This window comes from Mauremys reevesii, linkage group 3 (assembly GCF_016161935.1).
Source record: "Mauremys reevesii isolate NIE-2019 linkage group 3, ASM1616193v1, whole genome shotgun sequence".
In the NCBI taxonomy this organism is placed as follows: Eukaryota; Metazoa; Chordata; order Testudines; family Geoemydidae; genus Mauremys; species Mauremys reevesii.
This window is the reverse complement of record NC_052625.1, coordinates 119,639,358-119,655,286: the sequence shown is the minus strand read 5'-3', so window position 1 is coordinate 119,655,286 and position 15,929 is coordinate 119,639,358. Positions and strand designations below refer to the sequence as shown.

The 15,929-nt window shown below is 41.8% G+C and overlaps 1 long non-coding RNA gene across 2 annotated transcripts in view; it reads left to right on the top strand.

The window, feature by feature from the left end:
* LOC120400274 overlaps positions 1–13,889 on the top strand; it is a 169,914-nt gene extending 156,025 nt beyond the window's left edge. For both annotated transcript variants that reach the window (XR_005595669.1, XR_005595670.1), the window contains exon 4: positions 13,225–13,889. This is a non-coding gene — a long non-coding RNA (uncharacterized LOC120400274). The remainder of the gene's footprint in view (positions 1–13,224) is intronic.
* The last annotated feature ends 2,040 nt before the right edge of the window (positions 13,890–15,929 follow it).

Below are 15,929 nucleotides of genomic sequence, written 5' to 3'. Positions count from 1 at the left end.
AAGTATCAAATATGAAGACTATTTTAACCCAGTGGGGAAAAAAGCATAATGAAAACCAAATAGGTAAACCTGGTCCTCAATCTTCAATGCCCAAAGTGCTGCTTCATCTAATGGAGTCTCTGACAGTCTGCAGAATACCAAATGCATGTTTTTTTCAGTAAAGTAATGCAGTAAATATATTTATCATTTACATGTGAATATTACGTGTTCATGGACAATCTAGCATTCTAAGTCTGTCACTAGTTTGGAGAAGTTTGGTTTTATTGATGTCATTACCACCCACACATGGCAGTGCATTTTTGATGTAAATTACTCTTCTACCCTGAACAGCTCCTGCATCATCAGTCCACTGCATGATGCCTCACTCAAACTTGGAAAGAGCTTTAGTATCCTCTTGGTTATTAAGAGCCATATGTAGTTGGGAATAGGTGAGTTGAGAATCACTATACTAGACCTTGGATCCAATTTATATTTAAAAAGCTAAGATTTGTTTTTTCCAGGATATCAATCCATCTTAAACTAAATATCTGTCATTGCTTAACAAATTCCTAAGTTCCTAAACACAATTTTAGTGCTTGGACAGGTTATTTGAATATATTTATAATGCTTTTGTTTCCCTTTGAGTGGGAAAAGAAATGCTTTAAGACTAGAAAGGAGAAATAAAATAAAATGAACACTATTTGACTGTAACAGTCTCCTTACAGGTTAGCTGAGAGAGGCAGTAGAGTCTAATATGCTATTCTCCAACTGGCAAATTTCGGGTTTGCCAAACCCAAGAGTTTGATATTCAGAAAAGAAACTAAAATAAATCCACAATACTTATTTCCAACCCAAAATACATACAAAATGATATCCTGCCTCATTTTGTCACACGACCTATGGTATCATTGATTGTAGCTTGGTTTTCTCAAAAGAGCAGAAAGTATACAGAAAAACACCTCAGAATACGGAAAGACATGGAAAATTCTGAGTATATTGCAATTCCTTAAATATGTTCATATTTTTTTTACTTATTTGACATAATTTTTCAGGTTGTGTTTTTTTACCCTATAGATTGACTGATGACAAAATCAGAACAAAAATTTAACTATGGTGCTTAGTTGTGATTGGCCAGATAAATAGGGTGACTGGGTGTTGGGTTTTTGACTCGAACACCTGGTCAAAAAGGGACCCTGGCGGCTCTGGTCAGCGTTGCCGACTGGGCTGTTAACAGTCCAATCGGCGGTGCTTCGATGCTAAGGCAGTCTAGTCCCTACCTGTCCTGGCTGGCACCACACTGTGCCCTGGAAGCAGCCAGCAAGTCCAGCTCCTAGGCCGGGGAGGGGCGATGGGGCACCATGTGCTGCTCCTGCCCCGAGCACTGGCTCCGCTGGGGGGGGCAGTGCCTGTGGGCAAGAGCAGTGCATGGAGTCTCCTGTCCCCCCCCGCCCCGGACCTGGACCTGCTGGCTGCTTCCGGAGCCCGTGCAGTGTGGTGCTAGGATAGGCAGGCAGCCTGCATTAGTCCCCCTCCTGTGCCGCTGACCGGGAGCTGCCCGAGGTAAGTCTGAGCCCCAACCCCCTGCCCCAAACCCAGAGCATCCTCCTGCACCCCAAACTCCTCATCTCCAGTCCCACCCAGAGCCCACACCCCCTCCTCCATCCAACCTCCTGCCTCAACCCACAGCCCCCTCCTGCACTCCAAATCCCTCAGCCCCACCCCCCAGCCTGGAGCCCCCTCCTGCACCCCAAACCCCTCATCCCCAGCCTGGAGCCCTCTCCTGCACTCAGAACCTCTCATTTCTGGCCCCACCCTGGAGCCTGCACCACAAATTAGAGCCCACACCACAACACCGTACCTCAGCCCAGTGAAAGTGAGTGAGGGTGGGGGAAAGCGAGCCACCGAGGGAGGGGGAATGTAGTGAGCAGGGGAGGGGCGGGGTTAGGGTGTTCAGTTTTGTGTGACTAGATAGTTGGCAACCCTACAGATAAATCATAGCATTGTTTCCATTGTCTGATTGGATGTTCTTTCAAACCCTTCTGAAATAGGGGCATACCAATCCTACACTAATCTGGAAAGGATTAATGAACTGTAGTAATATAGGCTGCCCTGTCTGCTACACCTGTAGTGGGTGTCAGGCCTGTAGGAAGGGCTGAAAAGGGGAGAGCAGGCTCAGCTGAGGCTGGCCAGGAAGGAAGGCAAAACTAGCAGCTGTTGTTTGGGGAGACATGCCTGGCTGGAGCCAGCAAATGAGTAGAACTGTGACCAGTTGGACCCTCTCTGGATAGAAGGCAGGCCCAACACTGGACTATTTGGGTTTATTGGAGACCTGCTAATGCTTAAGCCAGGCCATGGCAGGGTGTCTCCCACACCTGAGTGGAAGGGTAGAGTCTGAGCGCTGAATCTAGCGGGCAGGTGGGCAAATAACCTCTGAGGGACTGAGAGCTTAGCCTAGCTGGGATAAAGACATTTATTTTGTGTCCAAGTACTTGTGATCAATGAATATTATGATCTGTGTGTGTGTGTGGGGTGGGGGGGGGAGGGGTGGTCTGTACCCGTGAAGGTAAGTATGGTGATACGTGGGTTTCTTGTATATAGTTATCTGTAGGGTTCCATTGCTAAAGAGGATCATGTCCAGGAAGTTGATGCTGGTGTGGGAGTGTTCTAGAGAGTCTAATGGATGGATGGTGATGGATGAAGTTGTGTTGGAAATCTCTGAGGTAGTTTAGGTTGTCTTTCCAGAGGATAAAAATATCATTGATGTTTCTCAGGTATACCACTTATTTCATGGTGCATTTGTCCAGAAATTCTTCCTCAAGGTGGGCTATGAAGAGGTTGGCATATTCGGGAGCTATCCTAGTGCCCAGACTGTTCCCACGGTTTGGATAAAGTGTTTGCAGTTGAATGTAAAATTGTGTTGGGTGAGGATGAAATGGATCAGTTTGGCATTGTGTTTGGGGTGGATATTTGAGTGTTGGCTAATGTCTTGTAGATATCTGAGGCATACAGTAATTCTGTCATTGTGAGGAAAGTTGGCATATAGGGAGGTGACATCTGTGGTGGCAAGCATGGGGTTATGAGGGAGATTGTTAATGCTGCAGAATTTCTTAAGTCTGGGATGCAGAATTTCTTAAGTCTGGGATACAGACTTTAACCTGCCTTCACCAGGTATGGATGCTTCACTAAAGAAGTAGATCCCATTATGGAATGGGCCACACAAGTACCCTAAGGGAACCTGCTTCAATTTGGGGGTGGGGGGGAATCCTCTGACCACACATCTCTACTTGTCAGCTATCACCCCATGCTGGAACCCATATGTGGAGTATCATTAAACAATTACAACCCATACTTGAGGGGGACCACATCATGAAAGAAATCTTTGACAAATCCCTTTTTGGGTCTTCAAACACCCCAACATGGCTAAGCTCATCAGCAGAAGCAAGCTCCCCACAGACTAGGATGCACCATCTCAAAGTGACACCAGCTCTTGTCTTAATAACAGGTTCAGAACCTGTAGACCTGTGTCCACCATTAAAATGATCAATACTCCCTACAAGACCCTTTCAAGATCCATGGGTCCTACACATGATTATTACATCATGTGGTGAACCTCATCCAGTGCACTAAACAACAATGTGAGCGAAACCAGACAAATCACTAAGCTCCTGAATGAACTCTCACAGAAAAATGATAAAAGACAAAAATACCATATCACCTGTGGGTGAACAATTTTCACAAAATGATCACTGCGTATCTGACCTCTCAGTCCTCTGACTCAGAGGAAACCTGCACAACACCTTCAAAAGATGAGCCTCGGAGCTTAAATTCATAATTTTGATAAACACCAACCCCCAATCTTGCGTGCATTCATGGCCAGCCATACAATTTCCATACCCAGATGTAGCCCTCCGGCCAAAAAGTTTGCCCATCCCTGCAATAAACCCTTTCTTCAGCGTGGCACTATTATGAGGAGGTTGAAATCTGACCGTATCCAACTATGCATACAATACATTGGAGGACATGAGTCTCTTTTTTTAGACGATACACATTGCCTGAGCTAACCTCACTATGTGACCCTGTCATTCAGCTAATATGCCTGAGGGGTGCTTCCAGGGAGCAACTCTTGTGGATATCTCATCCTGTTTTATGAGCCGAACAGTGTTAAAAAGCATTTTAAATATCTAAACTCTGAATGTTGCAGTGCACTGCTGTGTTGCTCTACCTCTGTCCAGGGACTGACTGTAGCTATAAGAAAGATGATCTCTCTTCTGAGCTATTACTGTCATTTAGCATATGTCTATGCTGCAATCTGAGGTCTGATTGCAGCTTGGGTAGATATACAACGTGATCTTTACCAGTGCTAGCATGGCTAAAAATAGCAGTGGGTGGATGTGGTGGTGGCATGGGACGTCCACATGGCTGTACCAGCATGATGGAGACCCTGGGTACCTCCTTACATTGCTGAAGCCTACACTGTTGCATCTACAATGCTATTTTTAGACATTCTAGCATAGGTAACATTATTGCATGTATGTCTACCAGAATTGCAAACCTCAGATTGCAGTGTGGATAGACTCTTAGACTCCACTCCATGCAACTTCTTAGCTACAGTGAACAGAGGTAAAATCTCAGTTTCCTTTGGTCCATATGAAAGAGCATTGCCTTCCATTGTACTGAATTCTTAACTCCATCTTTCTAGGTATTAGTGTTTGGGCCATGAGCTTTGTTAAAATAACTGAGTCGAGGTTCTGAACCTTCCTTTGTGTCACTTTATACCTTGATGTACCCAGGCAGCCAAGGAATGGATATTTTATGGAACTGACATTCTTTGTGTTTTGTCAAACTCTTCTCCATTTCTCAGCAGCCCCCTTTCCTCTCATCTTCAAGAGGAGGCGTCTAATGTTTTTCTTATTTTTTATGGCACATACATGCAGACAGCTTCTGTCAAGAATAAGGAGGCTTGTAGTGCTGATGCTTTGGTGCTGGTACAGATGGAAGACTTCCTGCAGCAGATAAGGCACTTGCAGTATTATGCAGGCTGCTCATCTAAACCTAGCGTTTCATGCCACACATACTCTAACACAGAGTTTCTCAACCTTTTTGATACCGGGGACCAGCTGGCTGCCTTCCTAAACTGTGTCAGGGAGCTCTCAGGTACTGGTGCTGGTCCATGGACAGATCATTGAGGAATACTGCCCTAGAGCAACCATCTGACCAACTTGTGAGCAGGCTTCATGCTGTCTGAACAGATGGGGCTGGGTGTAAGGTGCCAAGGGAGCACATACGTTTCTAAATTGTGAATATTAAAGACAGGATTCTCAGCCAAGAATGTGCAAACGATTCTGTCCAAGTCTGACATGCCTGTGAAGATTAAATGGTGGAAAAAATGCCAATGCGCAATTAAGGATGTTTGATGGTGTGTTGTCCCCTTGCAGAATACTGAGCTGAGCAAAATTCAAACTTCTTAAAACCAGGAAACACACAGTTAAGGTTTCATATTTCAGCATCTTTGGGATGGCACCATAAAGGGATGCATCGGGGCATGTCTGAAAGAAGGCAGAGTTAAGGTTGTCCATGCAACATTAACTGCATTTCCTGGTTTTCAGAAATATAAATTTTGCTCAACTCAGCATTCTGCCAGGAGATGACAGCACCATGCAACTTCAACTCTGTGTTAAGTTATTTTTTGACCTGTATCACATGAATAGTTTAATCTCTAGCTCTGAGAAAAAACAAACACCTAGAAACTTTTTGCAAAATAGATATTTTTTCAGGGCTTTTATCTCCACAACCCCAGGTCAAATGGCCCCAAATTTGGGTCACTAACCCTGTCCTGTACTATCCTGAGGCACACCAAATTTCAAAGCAATTTAATTAAGCATTTTGATTTTAGAGGGTTTAGAAGGGTTGACTTTTAAGCACAAGTCATGATGCAACCTTAACTATAGTGATGCTTCTCCAGTATAATTTGCCATTGTCAAGTACAATTTGAATTTGAATTAATGTTAAAAACAGTGCAATTGCAGCAGTATAACCTGAATTGCTGGCTTGATCTGGATATTATAGAGTATTGTTCTGAAACTGAGATTATAGTGCATTATGCTGTGCTGAACATTAGCGGTTTAAGTTTAGTAGCCTCCACAAATCTTTGTCTACTGCAGATTTTCTGAAATAATAATGTTCCTCTAATCTAGATAAGATTGTGATGAATAGGTCAACGAAGTGTAAATATCTGTTGGTCAGCCTCCCATGGGCTTCCAGAAGTGGAAGAAAGAATACAATCAAAAGTCAGAGAGAAATGTAAGGGATTGTCTCCTGTGGTATAATTTCCAATGCTTTGTGCAGTCCAGTTTTAGGAGGAATGGCCTCCATTGGGGGAGAAGTTGCTCAGATATGTAAAATGTCTGTGGAATTATAGGGGCATGGTGACAGTCAGAATATTTACGATTTTTTAGCATTTTGGGGGAAGAAAAAAATTCTATCCTTTAAAATGTGTATGGTATAATATGCTTTCTTAAAATAAATAACAATTGCATGAACTGCAACAAATGTATTCTCTTATAAAAGAATACTGTTTATTTAATGTCACATAATTTTTCATGCTACCATAGAAACCCATGACACTGATCTAAAAATACATGAAAGTAGATGTGTATTTTGTTAGTTAAAGCATTTTCATTCAACTAAACAATGGTGATGTCCCTACCACTCAATGTTTCTATCAGTCAGCTATTGGGGAGCGGGGAGGGAGGTCTAATACAGGAGCAATATAAAAAAGATTTATTATAGAATATAGAACTAGTAAGTGACAGAAGTGTAGAAATATGGTATATGACAGCAAAGCTCTTGCAGTTTTTTGTCACCATGTGATACCTTAGAATCTGTTTCTCCCAATAGATTTGAAAACTTATTTAAAAAATATCTTCACCTGTTAGGCATGTTCCTTGGGAGAAAACAACCCTTGGCAATCTTAGTTTTAGTTGAGTTAAATGGTAATTAGTTATTAGTAACCAAGTGTCTGACATATATTTGCATAAAAGTAATATTTATGAGCACTGGTACAGTGCACAATATTTTCTTGTTCTTTTCTCAAAACCACATTTTGCTTCAGTATTGGCCAAGGGTGTCATATGGTGTCTCAGAGATGCTAGTGGGATCCCAATTAAATCAACACATCCCCAAGTTCCTTGACTGGGGCTATAGTAAAATGAATGGAAATCTCCCACAATATATAATATTTAGGTGAATGAATCACATATATTTGAAAAACCAGTGAAGACCTTGATTTCTAGTTTATCATTAGTGCCTTGCACCAGGAATTTAAACTGAAGTTCAGAAGCTTTCACAAAAATGTCTGTCCTCACTCAGCTCTAACAATGACGTGAAAAATTGCTAGTTAACAGCATGGACATTTCCAGACTCTGTTGACATTGTGAGGGTGATAACTGACGACATTCACTCCCATGGCATAATAACCTACAATGAAATGCAAAGTATCATCTTAGCAGACTAATAAAAAAGCAACCCTTTGAAAAGGAACTTTGGTAAATCTTCACGCTGCTGCTGCTGCTTCCTTATTTTAACTTAAGAAGGGGTGATTATGTCCAAGAGGGAGAGCTGCTAAATAAACATGGATATATCTACAAATGGACTTCTGTTAATGCTATTTTGGTGAATACTTTTGTATGCCAACGGGCTGATGGACTTGATTTTTGTCTGCCCTTATAGCCTTAGCAGAAATATAGCACCTTTATGATGCATTTGTTTAAATAATGTGGTAAATGTAATATAGTGGATAATAGATTTTAGACAGATTTAGATCTGGCATTCTTCATTTGCTAATAGGGCACCGTAGGTGAAAGGAGGGGGAAACTCTTTTCTGAAAGGGATTCACGTTCTGTCTATCTGATACAAGATTTACTAGTTCTGATTTTGTTGACCAAGGTGACTTCATCTGTCTCTTCAGTTATGTTTGCCTGGTGTTGCATGCACCGCTGCTTAGCAAAAATATCCTAGGTATCTATCTTTTCCTTAATATTAAAATGTTATGGAGAATCTAACTAAATTTCATTAGGAGGCCACTCCTAGATCACTTGGTCACTGCAGCATAATGCTCTTTCCGCTAGGAGAAAAGCAATGCATTTCCACAGAACTCTGTGACTGTTGGCCTGGGAACTCAGAAAGAAATAGCTCTTTAGTCTTCTAGTTTGTCTTTTATCCATTTTGTCCACAAATATCCTTCTTATCGTCTGGATTTTAGACAAGATTTCTATTTCTTGGCTTGGAATGTATGGACTTTTAAAAAAGCAATATGAAGTTTGTATGTGTAACTCATTTGCAACATGAATCCACTTGTATTTCTGTCTAAGATTTTTAGCACATGCATTACCGTGGTATCTAGGTACTCTAGAAATTATCTCAATAAGAGATGAAATTGCATCTCTCATCCCTCATTTTAGCCTCCTTCCTGAAGTAAATAAGCCTATGTGAATGTCTTCCAAGAGAAATGACATTGGACTACTTTCAGACTTCATAATTGAAGGAAGGTCTGTGAAAAGAAGTGGGTCTTACAGCACCAAACACACACAGGGCTAATCTTTGTCAGTGATGTTATCACTCTATAGTTTGGTGATGTATGTTGAGATTCCCTCCAAGACCTTTTCCACTCAGTTTATCTGGAACACTTCATCCAGTTCTGGAAGAACACCATATCCACTTCTCTGGAATCCAAAAACTCGGTTTGAATCTGGTCTCATCAATGAGGTTTCTTTATTGGCATTTCATAAAGCTACACCTGGGGTGATCAGGCTCAGGTGTAGGAGGCATGGGTTAGAGTGTACCACAACTCCAAAGTACATAATTATAAATCAGATTATATACATATTGTAAAGCAGACTAAATGTGCATTACATTGTAAATTGTATCACTCACTTTGATTGGCTTACTAATTTTGGGAATCAGTCCCTGCATGGATCAAGAGCTAACCATGCACTGCAAATTGTGCTAGTATGTGAAGCTGCAGCTGCACGCTTATTATATATTACTTGTCGTCTTACTATTTCTTTATCTACTAGCTCCATATTATTTACAAGGCCACTTGTGAATTCATGCTTTGTCCATTGTTAACCTCTGTTCCCTTACTTCTGATTTCTCTCATTGCTCATGCAAGGGCAATAATGTACTGCCGGGTGAAATAACTGGATGATTATGATTAAGACATATTAGTGTTTGTCCCAAATTATATTAAACAATTTTTTTAAAAGATGCATTAGTGGTGATTTTAACATTTTTCTCTCATGGCGTCACTGGGAGGCAGAGTTAAGGTTTTTTGGGTGCCATCTAAATCTACATTTCTATACCTTAATATGTCTGGGGTTTCTTTTAAGTTTAACCTTACCTCTGTATTTCTAGGTTTGTAATGCGTATACAAGATTCTTGTAATGTTGAATACTGATATGTGCTTTGAGCCTTAACTTCAGTTTAACAGAATTTAATTTTTTTGGTTTGGGGATTTTTAAGGAAGTTTCAGCTCAAACAAACCAAAAAACCTCTTACAGGTAATATCTGAGCTAGAAATAAATGAAGCTTGACTTGCTGATCCCAAGATGAATGTGCAGGGCTGGCACTTATATTGGGGGGAAAATCTATACTTAAACTGGGCAGATTTGATATGGAGTCTTATGAGAGAAAATAAATATGGGAATTCATGAAGCCATTTTTGTAGCCAGTGAGTCAGTTTTCAGCATACAGTATAATTATACTTCATGTTTTATAGATATGTTATACAGAAGAGGAGGAAACAAATATGAAAACTGGCTACACTATGTAGAATATTATTATTTAATAGAGAATTAACTACTTATTAGGAAAATCTCTTTTTTTGTTCCAGCAATTCTATCCAGAAATGTCTAAATCATGACTCATCGAATTAAAGCTCGCACTTACTGATTCACAAGAGCACTGGTTCCCGTGAGCCGCACTGGTGCAAGATGTCTAATAGTACAATGCTGGCTAAAGAACTGGAACAGTGGGTTATGAGATATAGTAGCTCTTGAAGGAGAGAGGGAAAAACCACCCCAAACGTCGTTACTGTCTGTTGTACCCCTAATTGCATGGTGCAGTTGATGATGATGTTGGGAGGGATCTGCAGAGGAGCTATTTGTGGTTTCCTGATCTTGAGGATGGCTAGGGGCCATTTCAGTGTAGTTTAGGCTCATCCTGCTTCCTTTGGCCCCAAGGGGGCCAGCTGGGGATAGTCAGAGTGAAGTCTGCTTTGATCCTTTCTTGCTCAGGCATGTTCTGAGACAGTGATGTGGAGCCAGTTCAACTGCCCAGTGAATCCAAAGCTAGGAGTTGTCAGCTTTCTGCCCTCTTTGTCCATCAGAGGAAAGGGGCCTCTCCCAGGGCTGAGGACTGAGTAACTTGCTCCTTATTTTTAGAGTTCAACTGACAGATAACTGTGGAATAGCACTGTGTAATGAGACTCTATTATCGCATATAGAGAAGCAGTGCTGGGGATAGTTACAGTCCAATATCACTATTATAAATTCCACCAGAGCGGTTCTTTGGGGCCATCTGCCTGTCCCAAGTCAGGGTAAAGGAGGAGGGTTGGGCGTGGGGCTAGCAACCCCACCCCGTAAAAAATCAACTTGCTACAGAAACGCCAACAATAGAGATAACAGAGACTTTTATCCGGAAAAGAAGGGTCTTCAACTCAAAGACGCATGACGCTGGGTGGTGAAAGCCGCGAGGAAGCCACTAAGCTGTTCATAAAAATGGGCTATACCTGGAACCGGTTAGAGCAAATGGCCCAGGATAGAGGACTCTGGAGATCTGTGGTTGGTGGCCCATACCCCGACTGGGGTGACGGGCATTAGTAGTAGTTAATATCACTATTATAATGATAATGGCCTGACTTTACATGAGACTTGTTGATATAAGTGTAACTTTTGTCCCATTTCCTATGGTTTGTTTCTCCTCTCAGCTCAGGTTGCTGACCTGAAATTTCTTGATATATAAAGTATATACACAATGTGCACATTTACTTTTTTATAAATATTGCTTTGTCCTTTGATTACTTTGTAATTTGTTTTGATTTAATAACAATCGTTAGTGCTTTCCTCACTTCATACAATAAAAACATTTAATTAAGAACGAAAGGTACTTAGACTAAAATTCTGTATTTACCTTCATATGTGATTATTATATCACTAAAGACACAGATTGGCTGGTCTAGATTCTTAAGGCCAATTATTTTAAAATCAAATATGTTTCATGGTCAGTGTTTTCAGAAAGGCTATGAGCCATTACATAATAAGTTTTTCTTGATTTCTTTCATTACAGTCACTTTTCATGTTACTTTCCAGTCCAAACAGTCTGGGATTGGTGGAGCAGCAGGGGCCAGGGGCTAAGGCAGGCTCCCTGCCTGCCCTGGCTCTGCGCAGCTCCTGGAAGTGGCCACCAGGTCCTTGTGGCCCCTAGGTGCATGGGTGTCCAGGGAGGCTCCGCATGCTGCCCTTGCCCTGAGTGCTGGCTCCACGGCTCCACAGCTCCTATTGGCCAGGAACCACGACCAATGGGAGCTGCGGAGTTGGTGCCTGCAGGTGTGAAGGCAGCAGGTGGAGCCTCCCAGGCTGCCTATGTACCTATGGGCTGCAGAGACCTGGCAGCCACTTCCTGGGAGATGCAATAGGTGACACTCATATCCCTGAACCCCCCTCCTGCACCCCAACCCTATATCCCAGCCTGGGGTCCCCTCCTGCATCAAACTCCCTCCCAGAGCCTACACCCCACACCCCTCATCCCCAGCCAGAGCCCAGCCCAGAGCTCTGTTCCGCACCCTAAACCCCTCATCCCCAGCCCCAGCCAGAGCCCAGCCCAGAGCCTGCACCCCCAGCTGGAACCCTCACCTCCCTCCTGCATCACAACCTCCTGCCCCAGCCCAGTGAAAGTGAGTGAAGGTGGGGGAGAGCGAGTGATGGAGAGAAGGGGGATGAAGTGAGCGGGGGAAAGGCCTTGTCGAAGGGGTAGGGGCAGGGTCTTGGGGAAGGGGCGGGGCAGGGGTGTTTGGTTTGTACCATTAGAAAGTTGGCAACCCTATCCCCTGGTCTTGGTTTAGTCCCCTCTGCATTCAAATCAGAAAGCTTCCTCCTCCACACTGCTTGAATGCCAGAAGTGGGGTAATTGAGAACACAGTAAAGACAGGCTTCCTGCTCTCATTTCCAGTGCCCAGCCTCACTCTTTCATGGAGCAGCAATTACAGTGAAAATTCAGCTCAGCTGCTCTGTGAGGACGGCACATGCACAGTCTGGTCAGCACAAAGAGTTGAGAAGCCTGAGCATGCTCAGTGAGGACAGACTCTTCAGAGATTTTAGCTGTAAAGCTCTATCAAGTCTCTTCTGAGCATGTGCAAACTTCAGTTTTTCAGAAACTTACACTTGGCCAGCTTTGAGTGGATTTTCATTGGCCACCCCTACTAAATTTTAAGTCTCTGCTCCAAAGAATGGGGGTACCCAATAACAATAGGCAAAACAATGTATTTCTCCCTAGCCTGGTTCTTGGAAATGGCTGATGTGCTTTGTCTGAAGTTCACCGATGGTCAGGAAATTTGGCCTGTCAGATAATATATAGAGTAATAAAGGTCATATATGCCAAGTTGTAGCAGTCCGCGGAGTACATCAGGAGAAAACACCACTTTGCAGGGGGTAGTTTGAACAAATTCAGGAGACCCCCACCAGCCCAGTCTGGAGTTAGAACCCTGAGTAGTGCTAGGTTCTTTCAATTTGAGAGTAAATGGCTACCTCTAGCTCTGGTCAATCTGAGGTCATTGGACATTGTCCAGAGGGGTACTCTGTGAAGAAGTATGAGAAACACGGGAAGGAGCTCTGTCCATTCCCAGTCTCTAGTAATCCATGGAAATGCCAGAACATGAATTCAGTCATCCATAATTTCACTTCAGATAGTAACAATACCAACTGCTCGTCATCCAACATCTAGCCTTTGAGATCTGGAAACAAACCGAGCAGGGCTCTGTCAGAAACATTTAGTTCCTAAAGGAGGCTTATCTTCACATCCCCATTTACCACCCCATAGACAATTCTTCTGTCTTTCTCTGGGCGGCAACTTTTTTCTTTTCTAAACTTTGTTCATTGCCATTTGATCTGACAGTTATTACCAGGGTCTTTTCCAAGATCGTGGTAGTATTAATACTGACTTTATCTTGTTTGTTCACTTATCTCTTCCTAGACAATTTTTCTGATTGAGGTCTGTACAAAGAGAAAGTTGAAAGAGTTCCTGGAGTATCTTGGATTAATGATCAACACGGACACATGGTGCCAAGGAAGTTCATCATAGATCTGGGTGAGGATAAGAATACTATCAAGTGCAAGGTCTCATCTCAGAAGAATGTTAACAGAAGGTAACATGGATATGAAGGAAAACAAGTGGCATTTCAGAAACAAAAATCCAATTCTTGTTGATTGGGAATGCAGATCTCCTAAACAAATTTGCTCCAAAGAACTAGAGTTCATATGAGACCTACCAAATAGTTCACGTTATCCTCTCTGAATTTCACTCTGTTACAACTGCTGACAAAGATTAAGGTCTCATCATATATGCTCCACTTCTTCAAAAGGTAAGTGCAGAGAATTTGATTTTAAGGGATACCTTCCTATTAGTGAATTAGTGCTGCAAACTAGGGAGCCTATGAACAGAATCATCACATAGAGAAAATCAAATTGTGCCATGGGCAGAGCAGTTTCCTATCTCTATGTGCACTGCGCATCAAGAGGAAGATGAGCTCCAAGACTTACATAAAAAGTCAGAATAAGCAGAATGGAGCTTGCAAACAGAAAAAAGCTTTACTCCTTGTAAGTCAATTGAGTGGACTGGCAAATGACTTTGTTGTATCTGGAAACACCAATAAAGTGCCTTGTGGTCTCTGTGTGGTGTCAGGATATGGTATGTGAGCTGGTGAATGACTTCTTGCAAAGCTGAGCAGTGTCTCTGCTTTATGCTTTCTCACCCCCTTCACTGTTCCTTAAGACTGTACTATAGATAAGGAGAGAGCAGCAGTGATACTGATTATGCCTTTCTGGCTGAAAAAGCTATGGTTTTCAGATTTCATTAGCCTAGCATTAGGACCTACTGATGCTGCACAGAGAGGTCTGCTATTGCAAATCAAAGCAAAACAAAACTAACCCCCTGCCTCCCAAAAAACCTTCATTCAGAGTTAGATTCAAAATGGATACTTGGATGAAGTGTCATGGACCCTAGAAAGAAGTCCACAAGTAGAACTATGGCTGATGCAAAATCATCTTTAGACAAGCGAACCAGAACTTTGATTTTTTCCAGGAGGGCCTTAATGTTGCTGTATAAGATAACATCCCTTATTTCAGCCTACCAAAGTCATACAGCATGACCTTGGAATCTCCATTCTACTCTGTACAGAACTATGAAGGTAGAACCCCAGAAAGAAGTATCATTTTACTATTAAAGTAGATCTTCCAGTAGCTACTATCTCCACTGAGACAAGTTTTTGAAGTTGGGAGCTTTCTTTGAGACCCAATGTAGAACTTTTACTTTAGACAAATAATCCTCACAACAATTGTAGCATTCATTCCCAAAGTAAATTCAACAAATATCATTCCTTCTGTTAAGTATCAAAGTCCAGTCATTAGGAGCACTGACTGGAGAAATCTTGTCTTCTGTATTGAAATCAGCTCAGAGGTTCCAAGGCCATCAGTACATGTTAACCTAATTCTATATTAAGCTTATTTAATGTTCAATCAATCCCTTTCCCCCCCACCCCCAGAAATATTCTCCATGCCTTAGTGCCCAGGGGAAGATGAAAGATGTATACAATATGCTTCATTTTGGATTACTATATTTAAATGGTTATTCTGCTTTCCACCTTGGAGAGAGACAGCCATGAAAATCCCACTGAAATGGATCTGTGGACCTTAGCACAATGAAGAATAGAAAAATTATCTGTGCTTACCTGAAACTTTCCTTTGTGTAATAAGGTTCACAGATTCAGCCCATGTGGATCATCAACAATACAGATGGAAACTGACATCCAAAGAATTGGGTTTGTTTTCATTAGGGAGAACTTCAGATGCTCTAAGTTTGGAGAAATTGTTGTGGTTTTGCCTCAAAATATATTAACACAATTCTGTAATTTAAGAAAGTAGAATTGAATTATTTTAGCTGTGGAAGTTGTCTTGACTGGAGATAATTGCAGGAGATAGGGCATTCCTCTGCTGCCAATGATTGACAGGTTTGATTTTGCCCTCAAGATGAAAGCAGGCTGAAGAACTCATTGTAATGGATCTGTGGACTTCATTACTTGAAGAAAATAACTCTTCAGGTAATTACAGACAAGTTTCTGTTTACACAGGTTGAGGTTCTGGTCACTGAAATGTTATGAAAAAAGCAAAGGAGACACCTGCTATCTTGGCCAGTGTTCCTTCTTTCAATAAAACAGGGCTGCTTGTGTGCCATTTTGATGAATATAAGAGCTACGATCTTGGTATACATAGCCATTGAATTTGATAATTTAGAAAATGCTGTGAGATGTATGAAAAAAGATATAAAATATTGGTTTCTAATCTACTAGATATCTAATTTCTTAAATTGTCTTGAGTCAGTTGCCTCTCTGAGCCAATGATGAATAGAGACATCCTAGAGGCAATGCAGTTGGCCTTCAGAATTCAAGGTGATTGTTAGAGTCTAAGATCTTCCAGATATTTATATTGGATTTGGGTAGAGATATTTGGTTATCTTCTTGGGTAGTGAATGAATGCCTTGATATTAAACATCAAAAGATGTGTAGGAATAAAAAAACAAAAACTCTTTAGATTCTGACAAATAAGTACTAGGGATCCTCAGGCTGCTGTTTTCTGGAGTATTTATATTTAGAGAGAATTTGACCTAGTTATCTACCGCAACAA